This window comes from Protopterus annectens, chromosome 4.part1, assembly GCF_019279795.1.
Source record: "Protopterus annectens isolate FY-2018-M chromosome 4.part1, PAN1.0, whole genome shotgun sequence".
NCBI classification, from domain to species: domain Eukaryota; kingdom Metazoa; phylum Chordata; order Ceratodontiformes; family Protopteridae; genus Protopterus; species Protopterus annectens.
The window spans coordinates 623,800,080-623,810,445 of record NC_056734.1 but is presented as its reverse complement, the minus strand read 5'-3'; the positions used below and the strand labels follow the sequence as shown (position 1 = coordinate 623,810,445).

The 10,366-nt window shown below is 39.7% G+C and overlaps 1 protein-coding gene and 1 pseudogene across 11 annotated transcripts in view; both read left to right on the top strand.

Moving 5' to 3' along the window:
• AGFG1 (ArfGAP with FG repeats 1) overlaps positions 1–10,366 on the top strand; it is a 1,878,478-nt gene that overhangs the window by 102,255 nt on the left and 1,765,857 nt on the right. The gene's annotated exons all lie outside the window — the stretch shown is intronic.
• LOC122801428 lies at positions 7,456–8,633 on the top strand (annotated as a pseudogene).

Genomic DNA, 10,366 nt, shown 5'->3' with positions numbered 1-10,366 from the left:
ATGAATATGCTTCACCTCAAAAATCTAGATCCATCAGAGCCACAAGGGCGGAGACTTAAACCTCGACACGGCTATTAATAGGACGTGCTGGAGGGATAGATTCATCACCCAAAGACTCCCTATGCTGTGGAACAAAATCCCGGTACATGTGAGGCAGAGCACCTCGCTGGCCTTGTTCAAGAGAAATCTTGACCAATGGATGGGAGATCGCAGATATACCCCAGGGATTACCTCAGTGTCACTGCTCGACAGAGGCACAGCAAAATAATGGGTATAGTTCCCCATACTAAAGGGGTGGCGTAAGCCACAAAACGATGGGCTAGGCTTGTAAATGCCCTCGGGCAGATAGCCTAGTATGAACCTATGAACCTATAAATTCAAGATGTTTGCTTTGCAGGTGTGTTGCCACTGATACCCCCCGGAACATTTCAGGTAGCCTTAGACTTGAAAGTTGCTTTACTCCACTTCTTCATAAGCAAAAGCTAAAGCTACACACAATTCCTAACATTAACAGCTCAGTTCTTTGTCCTTTTTCTTGTCCATTGAACTAGAGTATTCACAAATTGTCCAGCTTTAGTGATAGTATTTTGCAGGACGAAGGACATTTAGATCTATACCTACCTGGAAGTTTGCCTTATACTAGCAGAGTTTTACAAGACTACTTTGAATGCCATGTATTTCACTCTGTGCTAAAGGGTCCCGGGCCTGACATTCATCAGGGAGAAATCTTCCCTGATGATCTGTCAGAAAGTGACTTTTCTGGGAGCATGTTTGGACACAAATGAGAGCAAGGCCTTTCTCAGCACTAATTGGAGATGCTGACAGAATGTTTCCCTAGCTCCAATGAAAAGAAGTTGATCACAGCTGGGTACATGACCGCTTGAATTCTAATGGTGCCCATGGTATGACTGCACACACAGAAACTTTGGTGATACTTGGAAAACAGATGGAGTCAGCACCTCCATTAGTTGGAAGCCAGTACTTCCTTGTTGCCATGCATAAAGAAATAAATCTCGTGGTGGGTGCAACAATGTTTCTTGGACAAGGTTTGTGCCCTTTCAATCCCTGGAAGCAGTAGTGAGCCTTACAACAGACCCCCCCCACTCAGACCTAGCTTGGAGGGCTCATATGGGTAACCTCCAAGTCTAAATGACATCGGAAGAGAGAATGAGGAAAACTTGTCTTTTCTTCCTGCCTTGTAGTGGGGAATATTACAAGTGCAGACAGGACACCGCAGTGTTTGGTACATAATGTTGTGCAGACAAGCCATGTGTACTTTGGAGATTGCAGCACAGAGGCGAATACCCCTGCAAGTCAGATAGCAGACACACTGTACAGAACCCATGCGGAAACCACTGATTGCTACTTTCCTAGATTTGACCAGCAGGTAGGGTGTGCAGGAAATTTGTTTGCCTGTTGTCTGAACAAGCAACTGAGACCTTTTTCCTAAGATTAGCAACTCTAGGAGCCTGCAGGAGATGTGCCTTTTCATTGAATGGGCAGGTTTCTTTCTTTAAGTTTTCCTGCCATACTGTTGACCTAGGAGAAGCCAAAAATGATCCTCTTGGCACTCTTTTGCCATGGCAACACTGTTTCCCCTCCTATTCAACGTTGCAATAGGAAAATACAAGGAGCTGCCTCAGAGAGTGAACTTTCTAATATAGAACAAAGGGTCCTTGCCCTGGTCCCTGATCTGGCCCCACAGAAGTTGACAACCTGGATAATCTCACATTAATTCCAGAAAGGCAAACCTTGTCAGATTTGCTAAACATTATGAAGGAGGCTGAAACCCAGTGCAAGAAAAGGTTTTCCATCTGTTGCCAATCCAGGGACCTTGTCATCAGAAAGGCTATGGTGCCATTGGTCCTAATTGTAATCCTCAGTGTTTTACTGGAAAATCTAAAATTTTATGAGGAACAGGGTAAAAATATGAGGCAAAATCGAGGATGTTCTACAAAATTCTGGACATTTTAAAATGTGTGGCGGGATGAGGTCTTTTTTTGTAACATTATCACTACTAACTTTATCTCCTAACTGGGTTTGTGAGACGGTTAACATGTCAGGCTAATGTGTTCATTGTCACAATTGATGTTAAATGCGACTGTGTGTGTGTGGGGTACCTGTTCTGCCATATAGCGCTCGACACTGGTTTTGAACATTATTTCTTGACACTCCCCTCCCCCAACCAGTTTTGCAAAATAATATACTAAATGAGCTCCTGCAGGTACAGCATTGCCAAAAAAACTCCAAACCATTCCCCTTTCTCTTGAAAATGAAAAATGTTTTCTGAAAGATAGTCATTAAACAAGTGAACATGAAACATCTGATAAAAGCTAAATTTAATATGTACAGTTTACTCAACAGTTTGATCGTCCAAACAGTGAGAACAGACTCTTACTCGATACATTCCTATGCAAGTTCTTTCCATAATCAGAAACTGATATTTCATGTTTGCATGTTTTTGTGAAAATGTATTCTTATTGATTGTAGGTAAATGGTAAACCTCAAAGGCAGCACACATCCATGTGCTAAACTAGTAGCCAGTGTTGAACCCCTTCACTGAGCAGAGTGACATAGCAAATTCTTGACTGACAAGTTCAACTCAGACTTTAATCCCTGCCTCCCTGTATGAAATATCTACTAGTATAACCCCCACCCTCAGCTATCACAGGGAGCAGGTCCTGGCAGTGCTTGCTAAGTCCAGAAATGCAGCATTGATGGGTCCCAACAGTGTTCTGGGATGCCTCCTAGACAGTTGGAAATATGATCTATCAGGACCCCTTGAGTAACTCATCAAATGTAGTCTCAAAACACGCACAGGCTTTGTACCAGGAGAGTGGAAGTCCGCAGCTGTTATCCCTGTACTCAAGGGTGGATCGTCAACCGACCCTTGAAACTATAGACTTAATAGTCTAACTAAATGCAAAGTCATTGAATTAATTATTATGGAAATGATTAACCAAGACATATGCAACCTTCAGACACTGGACACAACCCAGTTTGACTTTGTCAAGGGAAGATCATGCCTACTAAATCTGCTGGACTTCTTTGAGAGGGTCACCTGCTTACCTGGACCTGGCAGAGGCATTTGATACAATACTTCTGTCAGATATAGTTGACAAACTCACAGAGACAGCATAAATGGTAAATAACTCACGGGATTGCTAGCTATCTCACAAACAGGAGCCATGAAGTCAGGGTTAGTGATGGCACTTGTACTAAGAGACCAGTCACCAGTGTGGTACCTCAAGGCTCCATGCTGCGACTGCTCCTATTTAGGATCTGTTCTCTGAGATAAAGGCTGTTAAGGGCCTTTGATCAAGTTTGCAGCTGACTGCAAATTGGGACCTATCATAGATTCCGACATGACACAAACATCTTACAAGAGGGTCTAACACAGTCAAATGACTGATGCCAAAGTCACGGACTAAAACTCAATGCTGAAATGCATTATAGTGCTTTTTGGGGAAAACTGCCACTCAGGCTAATTACACCATCGATAAGACACACCCCTAAGTGTTGACCAAGTAGTCCAGGATCTGGGAACATGTATAGATAGTAATCTGGCCTTTGACTAGCATGTGGCCAAGGTAGTAAGAAAATCATTCTATGTCACCAAACTTATAAGGGCATGGCATTCAGGTCCAAGGAAGACATAGTGCTTCTTTATTCGGCCCTTATCAGACCCATCTTTAAGTATAATGCCCTCTTTGGCATGTGCTAAACCAGATGTGCAACAACTTTAAGCAATGGATGGGAAATCAGAAATTCATCCCAGGTCTGGCCCCCATATTTCTGATGGGCAGAGGCAGACAGTTGGGTTGGATTGCATGGCTAGGCTTATAAAAGTCTTGTGGTAGTTAGCCTAGTGTATAACTACTGCACTGTGAAAACAAGGCTCCCACCTCCAACCCCAAACTGGCAAGCTTTATTTCAGGTTTTTAATTTAATCTTTCTTGTGCAGCAAATACATGTGTAGAAGGCCTTGGAGGCCCATCGTAGGTCTCTGAGAGCAAGCCTTTTGGAATTTGGTCTCTGCTGTAAGCCTGCTTTATAAATTGGCCTTATACCGTGGCAAGTCTTTCAGAATCAGGGTAGACTTACACCGGCGTAAGTTACTTGTACCAAAAGAAAGTGTTTTGGAATCTGGTCCACAATATGGTAAAACTTGTCAGCCTAGTACATTTTAATGGACAGGTTAGCTTATCAGTGGAGCCTACAAGGTTGCATCTCAAAAACAGTTTGACAGTTTCTGTTTTAAAATTTTGGGCAGCAAATGTGGATTATCAGTTAAAAACTGCAATAGTTTTTACTTTTAGATGCAGAGATAATGGAACAACTGCCATAAGAAGTTCTGAGGGCCATATTGTTCCCGGTAATTTTTTTTTTTTCTTGTTCCCTTTTTTCCATATAAACATTTCAGAAACTGAAAAATACCACTTTTCGAGACAGATTAACAGTTTTAGTGCTTGTCTATGTTGTCAAAGCAAAATGTTTCTCCTTTGACATAAAGCTGCCTTAGTAGTCTATTGGTGTTTCTCTGCTAATATGGGCACACTTCTTTTAATTCTGAAAGAGTCATCTAAATGAACCATGTGTAAAATCTATGATTTTCATTCAGTATTTTCCCAGCCACATGCACGCACACATTGCCCCTGACAAGTCAGTTAAGCAAATGCTTTAACTGTTATGAAGTGACAGCACTGGACGTGACATTAATATGACGTACCCCCGCCCCCATATAATGATAATTTCTGTGTACCGCTTATATGTACAGTAATTGCCACAGTGATGTTTTTCATCGTGTTGCTGTCAAATATGCACAGATCCTCTCCTTTGCAAGCTATATTGGTGATTAACAGTAGTCACGCAATTGCCCCTTGCTTTCATATGCAGCCTGATCTTCTCTCAAGATGTACAGTTTCTGAATCTGCACAACTCTGATGTTTGATAGTGAGAATAAAGGTCATGGCAATGTATTTCATCTTGTACTCTTATGCACATGCCCTTGCTTTCATTGATAAGTGGTGTCAATGAACATTTCACTGTGATCAAGCAGATGCAGTGTCCTTTAATTGTCTACATCTGAAATACTTGACTGTGATTATGAAATATTGACCACAGTAATGTATTTCAATTTGCTTTTGTCAGTCACATAGCACTGCCATTTTTTGACAAGCCATATCTATAATCTTTTAAGACTGATAAAGTAATCGCTTCATTTTCCATGCATTGTACCTACCCACTTCCTCAAAGGGGCCACTTGTTGAATGTGTAATTGATGCTTTACAATGATGAAAGAAGAAACAAATGGCCACAGTAATGCATTTAAACTGCTCTCACATGCAAGTCATATTCATTATTTTACATCAATAAAGTACGTTTAATGTCCCTTGCCTCTCACCTTCACACACAAACTGTCTTTTCTATCAAAGATGGCAACACTTTGATAGTACATTACTGTGACCATTATTGCTTTGATTGCAGAAATGTTCTTCCAAATGCTGCTGTAATACACGTGCACTCTCCTCCTTGACAAGCCATATGTTGGTGTTAGTGTAACAGTGAATAAGTAATACCCCTTTTCATTCAGGTAGTTTCTACTAACATTTCAGCTTTCTGACTGGCTGTTTAAACTGTAATGAAAGTAAAATGTTGTCCAGCTTGTTGCTGTCATGCACAAACACTCCATCCCCATTTGCTATAATTCAGGAAAAAGTACATGGTTTGGGCAGTGTGTACTGGTGCGACTGTCAATAGGTATGTACTGTGTTCTGTCAGTATTTCCCATAAGGTTGTACCAGAGAAACTGATCATTTCATGTGAACTATTTGGAAAGTATTTGACCTACTGCTTCTAGTGGCAAGTGCTACTCTTTGTCAGTACACCTGTAGGGTGTATGACTCACTGTTCTTCATGAAACATGGAATCCTTTTCTCTTGTATTGTACTGTGGTGTACCTTCATAAATCTAGTAGACTTCACATGCAGCCTTCCAGAAGAGATTTCATCATATGGCTAATTTACATAAGATAGTCATCAAGGCACCCTTAAACTACTGTTTGACATTTTTTAAAGAAACATTTGTATTGAATTATTTATGACATAGGCAGTCATACATTTTGTTGCGGTTTGTTTTCATTTATATGACATATTTCCAGATGCAAACATTATATAGCATATATAATGTTCTATACAGTCATTGTCAGTCAAACATTATGTAGCTCATTCAATTCCTGCCTTCCCATAATCCTCTTTTCTCCTCCAAAACATTATTCTGCATGTATGTTTCCAAAGTTCTCATTTTTTCTATGTAATTTGCACCTATCCTTTTCTACAGATTCCACGCTAGTACTTTTATCTCTGTTACTATATTCACTACTACTAGTACAGTTGATTTAGACTTTGATTTCCATTTTCTAGTAAATGCTTTTTGGGCAGCCACCAGAATTAAACTCAACAAGGCCTTGCTATGTCTAGGAATTTTGATTCTGTATCATAGCTCAAAAAAATCTTTATTTCTGACAAGAGTAGTCTGAAGGGGGATTTTTAAAATCTTGCAACGAAACGCACACCACACCAGGATAAAGTATGAATTCTTTACTAATGTGTCCGGTACCTCAGCTTACGCCTTCAAGGAATAATTTTTTTACATCAAGCAGCCATCTCTTATATGTTGTAACATCAATCATTTAACTAATTTATTGATTCCAGTTAAACATTTAACGTAAGCAATAAATTAATTTCAACACATTCATTAAAGTGAATCTATACTATAAATATATAAACATGTAAACTGTGCCACATATCTGGGCTAGCCCGAACTGAACCGTAGTGCTGAAAGTGAACCATATACTTGTCCTATATTACTCATTGCATTTAAACAGCTGTGTTTGTAAAATCATCTCATTAATTGTTAACATTTAAATCCAATTCCATGTTTAACCCCCTAGGATGTAATGTCCTGAAATTAATTATACACTTTGTTTCCAACAGGGTTAAATTGCCAAGTAGCTCATCCCCTCTCTGTTGTTTTGGTTCATTTATATTTTTGAAATGTTATTTTATATAATGTGCTAGTTAATATACATGTAGGGTCAATCAAAAGTACTGCAAAAAGTGAAATTATGATAAATTTGGCAAAATGAAATTTTACTTAATGAAAAGCATGAATTTAGTAAAATAGTATGAATTAAGGAATGCAGTATGGCCACTTTAATGAATGTGTTGAAATGAATTTATTGCTTAATGTAAATGTTAAAATTTTAAAATGTTAAATTTTAAATTTAATGTTAAATTTTAAATAATGTTAAAATCTTAGTTTAAATGTTTAAGCTAAGGTCAAGGACTTTGTGACGTTAGTTGAGTTGACAAGTACTGTATCCAGTGGGGAGAGGCTGTTGAAAAAGACAAGGCTGTACTGGAACTGCAGGAGCCCAAGACACAGACACAGCCGATGGATACTTTGATGCAGTCACTTGCAGTGGATCTGCAGGAAGAGGAGGAGCAAGCAGCTGATGAGCTCGCTAGTGTATTGCAGAGGACAGCCACAGACTTTTACGCTGAATCCCAAAATGCGTCTGAACTAGTGAACTCTAATGGGAACCAAGTGCATGGCTCCAGTCAGAAGGAGTCTGTATTTAGGAAGTTAAATAACCACATCAAAGCTCTTGAAATTAACATGTCTCTTAGTAGCCGCTATCTGGAAGAGCTAAGTCAGAGATACAGAAAACAGATGAAAGAAATGCAAAAGGCATTTAACAAGACTATTATAAGACTTCAAAATATCTCAAGAATTGCAGAGGAGCAGGATCAGCGGCAAACAGAGGCTATTCAGCTGCTGCAGGAGCAGTTAGCAAACATGCCTCAACTTGTGACGAGCGTGTCCGCAACTGTAGTCAAGTTGCAGCAAGAGGTTTCTGATTGACAGGCTTACATTGCAGTATCACTAGTGCTTTGTGTGATCCTGGGGTTAATTCTGTGCATACTACACTGCAAAAGTGTGGCCCAGTCACATGACCCAGAAACAAAAAAAGCAATCACTACCCAAGCCCTAAAAGTTGCTTCTATTCATATGATATGAATCTTAAAAGGCAAACTTCCTACCCAATGATGCACTCAAAATCTTGCCGGTTCCACACTGCAGATGGTGGGTCCTGATGATTTATTCATTGTTGAACCATTGAAGTTCTCACCTGGAAAAAATAAGAAGCGTTGTAAAATGAAAAGTGAAAAGATTGAAACCAGTAAACCCTGTGCAGCCCATGGTGAACGGCAGTGTGAATTCATGTCAGTCTTTTACAGACCCAAAAGACTTCTCAAAGGCTGGGGATGTTTTTACATCTTCTTGCAAGGGTCCACCTTCTTAAGGAAGCTCCGAGACTTCTTCCCAGTCTGAAGAATCCTACTTTTGTGGCATTTCTATTTGTCTGCTCTTTATAATGGGCAACAACAAAAGCAGAGAAAAGAGCGCTAAAAAGAAGACGGTCAAAGCCATCGGAGCAGGGAAAATTTATAAAAAACTTAATGCCATGGACCCAGAGTTTGTGTGCAAGTCTGCACAACATCTTAAAAGGCAGTAAGGAAATCAGAGTTGGAACATTTGGTGGTGCTGCAGTTTCTGAGCATGACTAGAAGGAAACAAAATAAAAATCTGGTGGCCAAATGTATTTTTGAAGTATTCTGTGACAGTGCAATTGGTAGTAGGTTAACCTCTGTGAACACTGAGAAGATACTGCAGAAGAGGTATTTATTATGGGATGGCCTTTTCACTTGGGTCAATCTTCACAGGTCTTAATTGGAGACCTTCCACAAAATGACACATTGACTTTGTTGACTGTTTCAAATGTTTTTGCAGTGCAATTGAGACAGATGACTCGTTTTAATTTGTGGTCAGAGCAGGGGTTAAATCACATTTCTTTTTCCTTCAGCTTTGTCCTGTGGACTTGAGCCTTTCAATGTCTGTGCCTTTGTCTATTTAAAACTCCACTGAAACAGGAAAGGGATGGTAATTTCTATTTGAGTTCAGCTGCTTTTCTACTTTCTCCCTTTGGCAGTAAATACTACAATGCTGTAAAGGTGAATAACTTAATTAGGGAAATGTTTCAAATGAAAGTGTGTGTGTGTTAACACAGAATTAGACTTTGTTTTGTTAAATTGTCCAGGAAAAGACTGCAAAGATTAAACGCATTGCCTTAGGAGTCAGTGCGAGTTTACTGAGACACTACCGTTTAAGATACATTGCAAAATGTTCGATACTAGAAAGGTGGTAGTGTAACCAGCGCTGTTAGAAATGCTACTTCTAAAGAAATCCAGATCCCTCCGCACCACACGCTCCAGAGACCTCAACCTGATTACCACAATCAACAGAACATGCTGGAGGGACAGGTTCATAACCCAGAGACTGCCCATGCTATGGAATGTACTTTCCATACATATCAAGCAGAGCACCTCACTGGCCCTCTTCAAGAGGAGTTTTGATGAGTTGATGGGAAATAGAAACTTCAACTCGGGGATCACTCCAGTGGCTCTGCTCGACAGAGACGCTAGGAACTAAGGTCGGGTGGCACGATGCCAGGGTAATGTTATGGACTAGGCTTGTAAAAGCTCCAGGGCCATTAGCCTAGTACACACATATGAACCTATGAATCAGTAAAGAATTCAAACTTTATCCTGGTGTGGTGTGCGTTTCTTTGCAATACTGAGATCTGTATGTTTTGTCCTAGTGGATTTTTAAAGTCTGCCAACGCTTTACACTCCCGAAAATATGTTCCTAATTACCTCTTTCTTCCCCATCACACCTCCAACATTTGTAATTTACTTGAGGAAAAATTCTTTGAGAGACCTCTTTGGAGTATAAAAATACCTATATAAACACAAGTCAAAAATCCTTTTTTATCTACAGTAAATTCCAGCTCTCTCTTGCCTGTTCCCTGTACTCCTAATTGCACTTATCCCTATTGGCAGAATCTCTATTTTCCATTCCCATGTTGGCTTAGTTCTCAGAATACTTTCTGCTGCTTTTATGAATATAATATTATATATGGTTATTGTTGTTCTTAAGGATCCAAGTAATAGTCTCTCCTAATTTCTTGAGCTTTCCCTATGTTTCATCATCATTAATTTCTGCTTATGCTGTGTATAGGAGCCTTAACAGTGCAGCTCTGAAATAACTCCTTCAAATCTAGTAATCCCAAACCAACTTATTCCATTTGAAGGATCAACTTAGACCACTTAACACTTGCCGTCTTATTCTCCCAGATGAAATCATTCATCTCTCTATTAATTGCTAATCGCAACTTCTCTGGTTGATAAAATTATGCCTGATTTGTGTATAAAATTAAGGGGACTAAAAATATTTTTACTGC